This window comes from Herpailurus yagouaroundi, unplaced genomic scaffold (genome assembly GCF_014898765.1).
Source record: "Herpailurus yagouaroundi ecotype Mexico unplaced genomic scaffold, PumYag 185, whole genome shotgun sequence".
Taxonomy (NCBI): Eukaryota; Metazoa; Chordata; class Mammalia; order Carnivora; family Felidae; genus Herpailurus; species Herpailurus yagouaroundi.
In genome coordinates, this window is record NW_024412416.1 from 8,342,894 (window position 1) to 8,359,057 (window position 16,164).

The window sequence follows — 16,164 nt, forward strand, 5'->3', positions numbered from 1 at the left end:
TTTGAAGTTTTTCCCCTTGAAATAGTCATTAGTTTCATTTCAGCAAACATTTCTAGCTCCACTTGCCAGGCTCACTGGGGTCAGGATGTATCGTGTGGGTGGTTCTAGCCAATGAGTTGTGAAGAGAAGGATTGTGTGACTTCTGGGCTGAAACTCTGGCCTTCCAGAGATTTCTATTCCCTTTGCCAAAGCTGCCCACAGAGTTCAAGAGTGACTGTGTTGTCAGCCTCGGTCTTTAGTTAGGATGATGCAGAGCAGAGCCCCAGCCAATGCAGGACATGGAATCAATGTTGTTATTTGAAGCCACCTTTTGGAGTTGTTTGTTACCACAGCATAATCTAACCTATCCTGACTGATTCCACTCTGGGAATAGTTTATCATACTTTCAACACATACTCTCTGTCATGTGCTGGAAATTCTATTTATTTTTCTCACGGCCCTTTCTTTCTTTTACTTCTCTTTTAAGGGGGGAAGGGCTTCATTTACTTTCCTAAGGAGACCCTTTATTTGGATATGAAAACTTTTGCTTTTTTCTGCCAATGCCACCAGAAGAAAGCCTTCCTGGAGAAACTGATCCTCTTTCTTTACAAGTTCCTGGGTTTGGAGCAAAGGAATCATGTTTCAGAGAGAGATCAAAGTGCCTATGTGTTGTTTCCCTGCTACTCTTCCTGACCACTGACTGCTGGATTGATTAAAGCCAGGCAGGAGTTTCATCTGAACACTAAACCTATTCCTGCCCGCATGTGCGGATCACACACACTCCCATCCCCAGGGATCCACAAAATTATCTGTTACAGTGCTTTGAATGGCCCGAAGACCACTTTCCTTGCCCCCAAAGGGTTCATAACACAGTGGGATTGATGCTTACAGATGCAGCAGGGGAACATCACTCAGAAAATGTTTGACTGACCAAAGTCGAGTTGGGATCCAGAAGATGAGAGATGATTCTTCTCAGAGGCAAGGCCCTGGAGGAGAAATGGGCATTTCTTACAATTAGTACTGGCTAAAGTTAAAGTGGTAATAGAAATGTTAACTGTGTGGGAAAAGACAGATGGACACTGCCCATGCCACTTCAAATCCTGACTTTCACCATAAGATCCTGATGCTCTGATATGCCAGTTGTCATAAAGGGCTGTGAGTGATAGAAGGACAGGGATTCCTGCCTTTCCAGCAGAACCTTCCAAAATTGCTTCCTGAGCACTTGGCACTGCTCCCAGCCCTGCTCTGAACACTGCAAGAGACAGCTTTTCCTAGTGGAAACCTCATTTACAGCTTTAGCTTAATTCTATTTCAATGCCGGCAACCTTATGCTTATCAGAGAAGAAAAGAGAAGCAAGGAGAAGAAGCTGGCTGTCCCCAAACTATTGTGCCGTCTTTGCTTTTGGGGGCTGGCTTTTCCCTGCCTCCATCCTTTTATCCTCTTTTATAATATTATTTGTTATGGTAAATCTTCATTAACACCCTGAACCCAATATTACCAGGGAGTGTTTTCTTCTCTCAATCTTATTATACTCAGGATGTTGTTGGGATTATATTGATTTTATTTTTGCACGTTGATATTTTCCTAGTTTCATTTTTGAGAGTTTTCTTGTGTTTTTTTTTTAACTTCAATGCGGTCCCTGGGACAGAATGAAATGGCATCACCAGAAAAAAAATTGATGGGTTTGAGGAGTAGGTTGCCATAGAAACGTCTTAGGTTTTGATGATGGCAGATGATGGCACATCTTCTGGAAAGAACTTAAAACTATAAGGATACTTGAGCCTTTTTATGTCACAGATAGCAAAGGACCTGGGATTGAGCTTCTAAACAGTACAGCCTTTGCATTTCTCTTTTACAACACACACACACACACACACGCACACACACACACACACACACACACACACACACACACCCTTTTTTAACAATAAACAATGACTCTCCATTCTTTATGACATAGGAGTCTAGTGCTTGGCAACATGGTAGGGGTACACAGAAATGAAGTATTTCTGAGCATGTTTTCTTGAGAGGAAGACTTGATTTGCATTAGGGGTCAAGAATGAGGTTGTAAATAATGTCACACAAGAGATGTCTGGTTGTCTTAGTTTCCCCATTGTCTCAGCCCCTGTTACATTGTCCACTGATAGGCATCTGGCTTCTTGTTCACGTGGAATTGAAGAAGGAAATAATGAATGATTGAAGAAATGAGGGGATTAATTGGAATGATGGAATTAATTAATCTTAAGACGTTGTCATGAAAACAGTGTGAGACCTTCAGGCTTTCTTTTGGCTGATGTGGAGCACAACTTAAAAATAAAGAGGGTGTTGTTCATGCGAAAAAAGCATGAGGTTTTATAAAATTTGCAAATTAGATATGGCCACCACACACTGCAAGTTGGTAGAGAGCCTAAGTTATTTCCTTTGCTCTTACACTAAGTTGCGCTTTGATCTTGGACAAAGCACACTGTTTGCTGGACTTCAAGTGACCCCATGAAGGGGTTGGACTAAAGTCAAGGGCACTTTCCAAATTGTAGAGATTATAAAATAAACTTGAGCTTTGCCATTTCTGCTTATAGTTAGTGTGTATTTTTCTCATGAAACTGTATTCTTGGGTAATTTTTTCCCTCTAGAGTTGCCCATGACAGGGCAGCAGTATCTGGTGATTTTTTTCCCAAGGACTGGCTTCCTTTGGACTCTGCACAGGCAATCATGCAGAAAAACAATCAATGAGAAACACTAATTGTTGGAGAGCTAGAAACACACCCAAGTGAAACTGTGTTTAAAAGATTTACAAAGAGATTTATAACAGCCAGGCCACTGCAAAATGAGAAATTGACTCCTAGGGTTGAAGTATAGATCCCAAAGATGGTTTAGTTTCATACTGTCTGCCCCCTAAGAAAGTGAGACATACTGATTAATTATTTTGCTGTTGGTGACTTTGAGGAAGCCCGCTGCTACACTTGACCTGTTGAGTTGTCTGTGGCTACACATCTTCATGTTTAGATTGCCGTTAACTTCCCCAAACTACAATAGCCCGGCTGGCCTGGTTGTCAGGAAGATTGACAAATGTCTAGCATGAGCAGTCACTCAGCCAGTTTTACGGTTTTCCATCGCCATTATTTCTATGTTGAGTCACTTATTTTGAAAATGTGAATTTAATATAATTGATATATTAATGAAGAATTTGATCAAAATGCACTTTTTATATTTCCTCATGCATGGTTTTGGTCACAGCCACGGGAAACACTAGATGAACATAGAAAACCGCATTGAGTCATGTAAGAACATAGAAAACGCAAATACACACACACCTTAAACATCGACCAGGAAACTCAGTTCATCATGTGTTGTGAGCCACGCCTGTCCACATCTGGTATTAAATTTTCTGTCCAATTACAGATAACCCTCCCTCCACCATTTCACAAGAATGCATGAGCTACGATTCTTCTGACGCCCGATTCCAGAAGCAAACTTCGGGTCTTAGTTAAGGTAAAGTGGCATCTTTATTGTAGTACTTACATATTTGTTAACCATTTCACATATGTAAAACTATGCTACCATTTTTATTACATCTCTACCTTATTTTTTTTTTTAGTTTTGGCATACATTTCTGTCAAGCTTTTGAGTGTTTTATCCTTAATCTCTGTGATTTTTATTGCACATTTTCTTTTTCATAGCATGGTGTACTGGTTTTCGATTGCTGCTGTAATAAATGACCTCAAACATGGTGGTTAAAAACAATACAAATTTATTACCTCGCAGTTTCTATGTGTCCAATGTCCAGGCATCGCGTAGATCAGGCAGGTTCTCTGTTTAGAGTGTCACAAAGCCAAAATCAAGCTGGGCTCTTAAAGGAAGCTCTTGGGGAGAATCCACTTCTTGGCTCATTCAAGTTGTTGGAAGAATTCAGTTTGGGATGGTTGTTGGGCTGAGATCTCATTTCCTTAATGGCTATTGGCCAGGGGCTATTCTCAGCTTCTAAAGCCTGCCTGCATGCCTCAACCCAAGCATGGACCCTTCTATCTTCAAAGCAAGCAACAGTGCGTGAAATCTTTTTGCGTGAATTCTTTTGCTTCAAATCTCTCTGCCTTCCCTTTCTGCTTTATCTCCTAATTTCCAATTCTGTCCTCAGCTACAAGAAAAACACTGCATGAAGGGATATATAAATACATTCAATCTCCGTATTTTAGGGCTAACTGATTAGTAACTTTTATCACACCTGTGAAGTATTTTTTTTTTTTTTTTGTTCCTCGTAACATGATATATTCAAACCAGGGTGTGAGGTCCTGGAGGCCAAGTTTCTGCCTCCCCTTTAGTGACTTTTAGGAATATCTGTGTCCCACAATAACAGAATGGACTGTCTTTAGGAACCATCTTTTTGTCTTCATGCCTTTTCTGTTCTTTTTCTTGCCTCCATACTGTAGACCGCTCTCAATATTCCCTCTTCACTGTTCTTTCTTGCACTCTCGGGAACCAGTGCTTTTCTCTGAGTGACAGCTTTTGGAGAATAAAATAAAAACTGGTCCATCTCTTCTGGAAAATGCAAACGCATATCAGATTTCACTGCCCACCCCCCCAAAGCCTGTCCATGGAACCCTCACAATGTAAAACCCCCATTTCCATCTCATGAAGGACAACTTTAAGGTAACCGGTTCTTTCTATGTGGCAGTTAAGATGTAGTGTATTTTCTGCTTATTGCCTTTTTTAATTTTTAAAAATGTTTTATTTGTTTTTGAGAGAGAGAGAGAGAGAGAAAGAGACAGAGATAAGAGAGTGTGAGTAGGGTAGGGGCAGAGAGAGAGAGAGAGAGAGAGAGAGAGAGAGAGAGAATACCAAGCAGGATCTGAGCTGTCAGCACAGAGTCCAATGCGGGGCTCAAACCTGCCAACCGCGAGCTCATGACCTGAGCTGAAGTCGGACACTTACCCAATGTTAAACAGGCGCCCCTGTTTATTGCATTTAAAAAAAAATCCTCACAGCAAAACCATGAGGATGGTATTATCAGTCTTATTTAACCTGAGGCTTTAAAACAGATTAGTATTTTATCAAGTAACAGAAACTATGAAGAAAACCATGTGGCTTGAACCATTGTATGAATACAGGTCAGGCCAAATGTCCACGTTTAGTCCCGATATCTTTCCTGATGTCCAGCTGAATTCACACCCACACCCTGGGTGAGGCACCGATTCTCCTTGTCATTTCACTCACTGTCTTGCTTAGCTTTCTTACTGTCACCCCTGCCTTATCCCCACACATGAAGAAAACCATAAAAACTTGTTTTTATTTTTCTCCTCCTCTTTGCTGCAATATCTTACTAATTACCAAAATCCTGCTAACATCCATCCCCAAGTCCCATGGCAAACTTCTACTTATTCTTAGAGAATAAACAAAACATCGCACTACCTCGGGGAGTTTCTCTGACTCTGCCACAGAGAAGCATTACACACTTCCATATTCTAAAAATACCCCTAGTAAATTATTATTAAACTACTTCGACGATGGCACTTACCTCACTATGTAATAATTAGTTGTATCTGCCACAAACTGGACGTGAAGTGAATATTCCCACAAGTAACAAATCAATCTCTTTATTATCATCGTACCATTAGTTTTTTAGCCCATTGTCTGGAATACAGCATGAGCTTAGCAAATACAGTAAAACCTTCAATTGCGAATAACTTGTTCTGCAAGTGTTCTGTAAGACAAGCAAGCATTTCTAATAAGTTTTAACTTGATAAACAAGTGACATCTGGCAATAAAGTAGTACATGACACCAAACATCACATGATCACAATTGAGCCAATGGTTCTTCTCTCTCCGTCTCTCTTTGTCTCTGTCTCTGTCTCTCTCCCTCCGCAGGACTGTGGGTGATTGTCTCCCATGCTTGGAAGCTAGGTTTCAGGCCTTGGTGTTTGGCAGAAGTCAGTGATTTTTCAAAACATTGGAAGGTGCCCACAACTGGCACTAGTGTATTTTTTTGTCCCTTCAAAGCACCTGAGGACAGTCCTTTGTTTTTCCATACAAGAGTGAGCTTAGGAATGCTTTGCTTCATTCTACGTCAGGCTGCCTGTGGATATAGACCCTTTCCTCTGCTGCCTGATTGCCAGTTACATTAAATACAGTCTATGACAAGAGTTTATTAATACTGTACTGTAGTCAACATCCATGAGAGGGTATACAATGGCCCCCATGCAGAAAAAGATTCCATTGGGCCAGTAGATCGCAGTGATTCTGTTAGTGGTAGTGAAAGTCAACCTGTACAACAACCCTCCTCTCTCTTGTCTCCCTCACACCAGCTACGAAGGTTTTCAAAGGTAAGTGCAGGTTAATTTGTTTATTTTTCTTTATATTTTGTATTTTCTTTATTACTTTGTATTATGCTACAGTATTGTAATCATTTTTATATGAATATCTTTGGGTGGTGGAACAAATCGTCTGAGTTTCCATTACTTCCTATGGAGAAATGCACTTTGATACGCAAGTGCTTTAGATTATAAGCGTGTTTCTGGAACAAGTAGTGCTCACAAACCAAGGTTTTATTGTATTTGTTAAGGGGAACTGACTTGAATTAAATTCAGGTAGAAAGAGCGAAGATACAAAGTTTGAGTGAGAACAGTCTGATTTTGTCAGGACATATACTTAAGGTATCTTCCCAATGAAAGAATGGGACAAAAAGACAAAATGTTTGGTAGACTTAATTCACTTTGGGGAGGTTTTGTCCCCAATGAAGAGTTTTCTAACTAAATAGCTTACTATTTGGGGCCATCCTCAGAGAGACGTTTCCTCATAAAGACTCCTCTGGTGCTTCTTGCCTATTTCTGGGAGCTAGCCTCCTTTTTCTTTACTGATACTCCACAAACACTAGTGTTCAGTAATATAAATACATAGAATTAGTGGACTGAACAGCAAACTTCCAGGGACTCTATCTTATCACCATTGTAAATGGACCTAATCCTGTATGTGCCAGCCAACGTGGTATCCTTGCTGGGTTTGAGAGAGGCTCTACCGTCTCTTAACCTCATCTCATTCACTGAATTCATTCACTGAATCAAGTTGAAACTTTGAATCAGGCCCTCCCAAATCTGTCTTCCCACCCTTTACAAGTAGCAAGTTTTGAATGCCAGCACAATATGACAGTGGGTTATAGGATAGTGGTCATGAACAGGCTCAGAGAGTGAGTCAAGCCCAGCATGCCCCTGAGACCAATGAATGTGTGTAACGTAACTCCAGGATCAAAGGTTGTCTGAATGTCTCTCTACACTCAGCCCAGTAGTGGACACTTTCATTTTACCATGCTTGTTTTTCAGAACAATACAAATAAGAGTAGATTGTCTTATATTCCATGTTCTAGAGGAGAAAAGTAAGCTGACAGTGATTAAGTAACTTGCCTAAGTTCCCACCACTAGAAAATTCGAACTTAGGTCAAGGTTGTGCTAACTTCATTTGTATTTGAGGCTAACTAAGATAAGATGTTAGAATTCTGTTGTACATGTTTATTTATTTATTTGGGAGACGAATAGTGCAGATCCTAATGTGGGGCTGTCAATCTCACCGTTCGTGAGATCATGACCTGAGCCGAAATCAAGTGTTGGATGTTTAACCAACTGAACTGCTCAGGTGCCCCAAAATGTTAGAACTATTAAGCAGGAAAGTGTGCTGGTGGGTCCAGGGGTCCTTCTGATCCGTGTCTCCTGTAGCATCTCTGGAAGCAGCCTTGCATCTGAGTGTCAAATGATCCATCTGGGATCTGGACAAGGGATCCTTTAATCTTCCCCAGTGAACTGAGTGAGGCTTGAGCAGATGGCAATTTCTCTGCCTCTGTTATAGGTGATTGCACTGACAAAGCTCCACCACAGAGCCTTGCCAAGTCAGATGCCAGGCCTTGCCAGATGCAGACCTCCAGCCCTTTAGCTCTGTGCTCATTAACTTCTCTAAAGAGCCATTTGGAGGACAAGCAAGTGGAAGGACATGGAACCCTGGCTGAATGCACCCCAGTTACAGGTCTGTTTTCCACCTGTCAGTTTGCATTCAGACAAGGAGATAATCGGATTAGGTAAATGAGAATGATCAAGATTCACTCACTCTACATGTTTCCACATAACAGGCAGATCTAGACATTGCTGGTAACCAGTGAAGCACATGTAGAGTGGCCGATTAAATTCCCCAGGCTGCAGTTGACTTCTCAAATTGAAAATCTAATCCTCAATTTCTCCTTACTGGTGAAATCAGCATAAATCTTTCTTGGCATGCGACCTACTTTGACCTAGGGAAAAGCTCCTTCAAATCCCCTATTATTCACATTGATCTTGTATTATCCAAGGTCTTTCATTAATTTTCGGTGTTTCAGATGTAAGTCACTCAGTTCCTAAGAGTACAATCCAGGGTCTGGAAGGAAAATAAGAGCTTCTCGGGGATATTTAAACAAGAAAACCTAGTCTCTTGAGGTTGAAAAGAGGGAAAGTCTCTTGCTTTTCTAAAAATGACTCTTAGGGCTGCTGTCAAAGCCAAACATGATGCACTCTTTGATTTGACCTAGCAATGACAATCCATCCATTATGATTGTATGAAAGTCAAAGATTATTGCATAAATGTTTAAGCAGTCCTACTGGCCACTCAGTGGAAGCCATCAGGGCATCACAGATGTTGACATTCACAGTGTCATTGCTCAGGGTTTCTCCTGAGTTCTTAGAAGAGGTAGAGCACAAATGGTGCTCCTGGTTTCTGTTGTGTCAGTACGGCCCAAGAACTGTAAATAAGGAGCTCTACGGTTTCCCAGAGTCTCAAACCAAATGTTGTATCAGTATAGATAAATTTTTTATGAATTAGAAGCTTCAGGGTCCCACCTTTGCATGAGTGTCTTGCAAGACTCTGAGAGGAGACTTGCAATGTTTTAACATGGTTATTTATTTTTGTAATATTTGTAGGAGCGAGCTATTCTAACCACACTCCATTAAGGTCTTCATCTTGTTCCACTCCAACACCCCCCCCCCACCCCAAACTTTCATTTCTTCCTGTTGGATAGCACTGGAGTGGCTACTGACCTTGTTGATATTTGGACTGTATTTAGTGAGATATTTCTATGTGGTTTATAGTCATGTCTGTAGTTAGGTGATTGGTAGCCTGCTTGGTATAGGGTTGGCTGGCAGGATCCCCCTGTTCACTGGGTCCACTTGCCCAGTATTGTGGCACAAAGTTGTGGATTCAAGGCTTAAACTGTAATACAGTTGAAGGTGTTCAACACTAACATGGGTGTTAGAGAAGGAGGAACCAAGTCTGATATAAATAGGGCCAGATGCTAGGCTGTGAACAATTCTCATCAATAGATACATAAAGCTGTAAGTGGAAGATGAAGTTCTGTTGTACACTCAGTCAAAACAAAAGTTCTCCCTTGTCAAGAGTCAGGAATATACCCTATGATATAGCATATACATTTTAAACTCATCAAAAATGGGTCCTAGAATTCTTTGATAATCCACTTAATGGAGAGAAATGAATCGTTTTAACAGACTGGAAAATAATGAAACACAATACTGTTGTTAATATTACATGAAATATTGGCATGGGCAAAGGTAACATACAGCTCAGATTATGCCATTATAACAAGGAGATGGACAATAATGAGGATGGAATGGAAAGCAAATGGCAGCAATTCAAAGAATATTCAAGAGAAGTCACTATACAAGAAAATCTTAAATTCTCTAAAATCCTACAGCTCCTATGTAAAACAATCCTGATAGAGGTTAGCCAAAACATTATGATAATTCACATTTTGGTAATAATATCTTTACCAATAATTTCCTGTATATCTGAAAAAAATCTGAACTATTAAAATTTTTAAAACAAAAATAACTTTTGATCAACCAGCAGAGGAAATGTAAATTTTATACTGTCTTTAGAAAAATGATGCCAAAAATAGTTGTGTCATAACAAGGCAAATAAAGAGAGCATATAGTAAAAAAAAAAAAGTTAATTAAAAGCATTCTATAAATAGTTAATAAAAAGTATTGTTTATTTTTGGTTTTTGTAAAGTTTGTGATACTTGTGAGTCCTTTAAAATTTGTTTGCCATGATTTCTTTTAAAATTCTCATTAAATAATTGTTTTACATCATCTTTTCTTTTTATAGCATTGTACTCTTTTCTTAAAGAGGGCCCACAAATTGTATAATTTTTAGGTGAAAGGAAACTTGGATCTACCCTGTATGTCAGTCAGTATCTATTAGTTGAAAATGACAGAAACTCAATTTAGACAAAAATAATAAAGTGTGAAAAATCAAGTATGGCTGGACCCAAAGTCTCAAACTATACTATCAGGACCCAGTCTTATCCTTCCCATCCCTTAGATTTTTTTTTTTTTCTTCTTTTTCGATTGCCTTCTATGCTAATTCCATTCTCAGTCCGGCCTCATCTTGTAGTGGCAAGATGGCTGCCAACTGTGACAGACTTCTGCCTTATCCCCACAACAGTTCCAACACTTCTGACAAAAGTCCTATATTGAATCTCTTTGGCTTGGACTAGCTAGTGAGCTCATGCGTAAACCAAGCCAGAGAACTATGTCTCCAGTTGGCGAGACTGTATTATGTGCCAATCTCTTGTCCGTGACATGAACAACTTGGGATGAGAGAGTTAAGTTGATTATTCAAATATAAAACTGATATTAAACAAATAGAAAACTGACATAAAATATTAAATATAAAATATGAAGACATATACACAATTAAACAAATGTAATCAGATATTAACGAGTGAGAAATGGATACCAGTTTGAGCTCCAGACACATACATATTTTCTTCTTAGTTTCTATTTAGGATCTAGTTGAGTCCAGGTTTTCAATGACCATAAATAGAGCCATATACCTGGACAAACACTGGGAATTAGAAGGGAAAAACCGTGGATTTCTCATCAGAATGTGTCTCTATAATTAATCAACCAAATTTTTAAATCGTAATCTAAATACAGCTCTTGTATTTATATATCTAGAAGACATGCAAGAAGGCCAAGATCCAGCTCATGGAAGATGTTGTTTAGCATGCGAAAGAATTCCAGTTTCATTTAGTCTTCACATGAGCTCCTGCTATTCCACATCTGACTTGCGCAGGCCAAGGCAATGGTGTAGATGATTGGCAAATGTATTTCTAATCTTCATAGTCATTAGGAATGTGCTTTTATGCATACCATAAGGGTGAAGAATGTGAGATTAACATTAACTAAATCGCCCAAGAATATTCAGTTCATATGTAGAATAGCCAGTATTCAAACTTCCATGTCGGTGTTTTACATCTTATGCTACCTCTAAAACATTCTGCCCTACTTCAAGCCAAGTCCATTTTATTTTTGCCTGTATGAGGTAGTATATTATGAAAGAAATCTTGCTGGAATATACCAGGCCACAGTCCTCTTCTTTATAGCCTACCAATTTTCCCATCGTAGCTCAGTACTCTGCAAATATGGAATAACTCCCATCTCCCAGAGAAGTAGTGATCTTGCTAGATCAAACCCCTAGTGTTGGCAGCAGGCAGAATATCAAGTTAATATGAGAGCTATTGCCTTGTAGGCTTCGATATGGTATAAAGAGGGGTCAGTGCATTGTGGAAGTTATCAGGACATGTTTCATCTCTGTGTTACAGCCTCCATTCCAGGCAGATGTTTGTGCAGGCTTCATCCACTTGAGAAGGCCTTATTAGAAATGCCTTCAAGTTCTACATTCCTTTACATTTTGTGAAGCAATTTATATAAATTAGTGTTGAAAGAGATTTGGAGAAGGGTGAGAGATGAGAAGAGAGATTCAGTTTCCTTGTTCTCCAATCTCTGGGCAATTTTCTGAAAAAAATCAGAAAAAAAAAATAATATGAGTGACCCTAGAAAAGGAGTAGGGCTTCTTGGGCCTGAAAGCAGCAAGCATTATGCTTCTCAAGCCCCATCTGGTGCCTTGCAAAGGAATGGGAAGCACGTATTCTGGCAGAGTTGTTTCAATGAGGGGGGACCAACTCCTTGGCTTAAGGCAGTCCTGTTCCAAAATGGCAGTATAAGTCATGAGTAGAGCTAACACCCAACCCTTCTAGAGGGAGGAAGCTTTACCGTGGGGATCATGCCAACACTGGAGCTGATAGACCCAAACCATCAAGGAAAAGAAATGGAGTCACAGATTCTGCAAGAGAAGCGGTAACCTAGGCAGAGGTGGTGGTGGGTAGTGCTGTTGCCATGAGCTTTGAAGGAGACTTGAAATCATCTTCTGGCAAATGCCCATTTGGCTTGACTCCAGTAAAACGTGAGGCCTAATTGTTCCAAGGAGAAGTGTTTAGACTGGAAGGAGGGGCAGGAGGTCCTGTAGCTACCGTCCATTCTTTCCACCTTTCTCTGTTCCCACTGGCAAAACCCACACAAACTAATAACTTAAAACTTTACTGAGGTTTACAGGAGTTTTTAAAAAAATAAATGACTATGTGTTACTAAAAATGCTACCAAATTGACTTAATCTGTGACTATCAGATTAAGCAGAAGCCCCATAAAATTGAGAAAAAAGAGAAATCTAGCACACTGCGTGGGAAAGAGATGACCTTATGTACTAATGCTTTGTAGTGGCCAATGATCTATGCTTGGAAATGATACATAATAAGGTCTCTTAATGCATTTTTATTGGCACTTAAATCTGTTTTTCTCCAGAGATGCTAATCAGAATGATATGGGAGTTGTTTATAGACTTTCTCCTGGATAATAGTGAGAAATAGAGTTACTACAGGCAAGGAGATTTTACAATACCTCTTTGTCTTTCCATTCTTCACACATCAAGCCATTTCTTTCTGGTCATAAATATATTGGGATAGGAACCTAGAATGGTCTATGGCCATCAACCCAAACTGTAAAAATCATTAAAAGTGTCCATGTGTAGATTATAAACATGACTTTAATATTTTTAAAAATATACATACAGAATATATACAGAAATATACAGAAAATTCTTTAGAATGCAATACAAAATGACAATTCAAACTAAAGCTATAAACAATGAAGTATTCTCAATTAGTTTTACCTTATCTTCTTAAGTATAAATAAGCCATCCAGATCTGCAACTATTGAGTGTTAACTGTATGGCAATTATGAAACTATTACATATCAGAATTTGTGGAATTCAATTAAAACGATAGACAGAGATAAATTCATAAACTCAAAAGTCATCAACACAAAAAGAGTGATTAAAATTAAATGAATCCTGTGGTAAAAAGAATAAGATTCGTAGAAATAAATTTAGCCAAGGAGGTTAAAGACCTGTACACTGAACACTATAAGAAACTGATGGAAAAAAATGAAAAAGACACAAATAAACGGGAAAAAAACATCCCATGCTTATGGATTGGAAGAATTAATATTGTTAAATGTCCACAGTACCCAATGCAATGTACAGATTCAATGTAATCCTTATCAAAATTCCAATGGTTTTTTTTTTCACAGAAATAGAACAAACAATCCTAAAATTTATATGGAACTACCAAAGACCCTATATGGTCAAAGCAATAGGGTCCCCCTATATGGGGAGGGGCAGAGAGATTGGGAGAGAGAGAAAATCCCAAGCAGGACCTGTGCCGCCAACACACACAGCTGGATGAGGGGCTTAAACTCATGAACTGCGAGCTCCCAACCTTAGTGGAAACCAAGAGTCGGATGCTCCACCAACTGAGCCATCCAGGAACCCCATCCATCTGATTTTTAAAAATGGGCCAAAGATTTCAATAGACAGTTTCCAAAGAAGAAATACAGATGGCCAACACGTACATGGAAAGGTGCTCAGCATCACTAATCATCAGATAACACAAATGAAAACCACAATGAGCGGTCACCTGACACCTGTTGGAATGGCTATTAGCAAAAGACAATAAATACATAACAAATATTGCTGAGGATTGAGGATTAAAGGGAACCCTTATGCACACTTAATGGGAATGTAAATTAGAGCAGCCACCATGAAAAACAGTATGGAGATTCCTCAAAAAAATTACGAACCGAACTACCATGTGATATCGCCATTCTATCTCTGGGTATTTATCCAAAGAAAACAAAATCACTATCGCAAAAAGACATTGGACAGATAAATGGATAAAGAAAATGTGGGATTATGTAATATATAATATTACATACATACTATGTATTAATAATATATATCACATATAGTCTATATAATATATATTTTATTAAGCCATAAAAAAGGAATTTTCATCATTTGTGACAACATGGATGGAACTTGAGGGCATTATACTAAGTAAAATAAGTCAGACAGAGAAAAGCAAATACTGTATGATCTCATTAAATGTGAAATCTAAAAACAAAAGGAAAGAAAGAACTCAAGAGATAAGAGAATAGATTGGCATTTGCCAGAAGTGAGAGCCAGAAGTGAGAGAAGGGGCAGGGGCTTGAACAAAATAGGAGAAAGTTTTAAAAAAAATTAAGTGAATCCTAATACATGAAGAAGTAAGAAAAATATCAAAGTATACTCCAAAAGTTGATTAAGGAACTCATAAAGATAAAAGTGGAAATTGGTAATTTTGAAAACAGGAAAGAATTAAAATAATGATAAGGTTCATAAGATTTTATTTCTGATTCACCTCACTGCTGGCAGTTGTAGCCTTAGAGCTTTTTTTTTTTCAAATGGATAACCTTTTCCTAGACCCACACTTATCTGCAAATTTTCATCTCATACTCATGCATGAAAATAAAATGCTACCATAGAACAGAATTCTTGGGTAAGAACAATTTCTCACTTAAAACCAAGTAGATATTTATCAGCTGACAGTGCCGTAAAGAAAAAGTTTATTTTTTTTTCCTTTCCAAAAAAATTCTATTTATCTGCTTCATAAGCATTTCTTTTGAATGCTTTAAAATTATCTTATTTTGTCTGCCAGTAATTTGGGATTATGAAACAGTGTTTTTTTTTGTTTTTGCTTTTTTTTTTTTTTTTTTAGTTTAAGAGCAGTTTCTTCAGATAAGTGTTTGATGATTATTTTTGCTTGTTTGTTCTGGATCCTTCCCGAGCATGTCATTTATTAATATGAGTCTTCATTTTCTGACATTCCTAACATTCTTTAACAAAAAAAAATCAGCAAGTGAGTAATGTGTGCTAGAGAAACACCAGCGGACACATGAATGGTCCCTAACTTTGGGAACTGATAGTCTAAGATATAAGTAAATAGATTAATTAATTACTTAATTAATTCTGTTTCATCCTATATCTATTTAGTTTCTCTCATACTTTTTACTTTTTTGTTTTTTTCTCTCTGCATTCTTAGATCTTGCTTATAAGCCATATACTCCTCCGATTTCCTACTGTATTAATTTTATTCTGTAGTTATTTTATTTTTTTCTTTTAACTTTTTTAAATGTTTATTTATATTTGAGAGAGACAGAGAGAGAGAGAGAGAGCGCGCGCGCGCACACGCGCGCGTGCGCACGCGCAAGTGGGGGAGGGGCAGAGAGGGAGACACAGAATCAGAAACAGGTTCCAGGCTCTGAGCTGTCAGCACAGAGCCCAACAGCGGCTTGAACCCACGAATGCAAGATGGTGACCTAAGCCAAAGTCAGACACTCAACCAACTGAGCCACCCAGGTGCTCCTCTATAGAGTTCCTTTAATTTAAAATTTTTTCACTTACTAGTTGCTACCTTTCTATAAACTTCTTTTGTGTTTCAGACTTTATCTCACCCAAATCCATCTCTGTACCTTTATCATAGAATTTATCATTTTGGCTTCTATTGGTCCACCTCTCGGCTCACTAGCCTTGTGGATGTTTAAATGAATGAGGCATGAGCAATAATCTTTGAAATAATCTGTTCTCTGTAAATGCAGACAGAAAAACTTCTCCCATATTTTGAAACATTTCTGATTCACAGACTTAGCCCCTTGGGGATGATTTGTTTTGTTTCTTGTTTTTATCATAGTGATTTTATTTATTTATTTTATTGTTTTATTTTTGAGAGACAGAGAGACAGCATGAGTAGGGGAGGGGCAGAGAGAGAGGGAGACAAGAATCTGAAGCAGGCTCCAGGCTCTGAGCTGTCAGCGCAGAGCCTGACGCGGGGCTGGAACTCACAAACGGTGAGGACATGACCTGCGCCGAAGTTGGGCGCTTAACCGACTGAACCACCTAGGCGCCCCTTATCATAGTGATTTTATTTTATTTTTTTTTCTTTTTTTTTT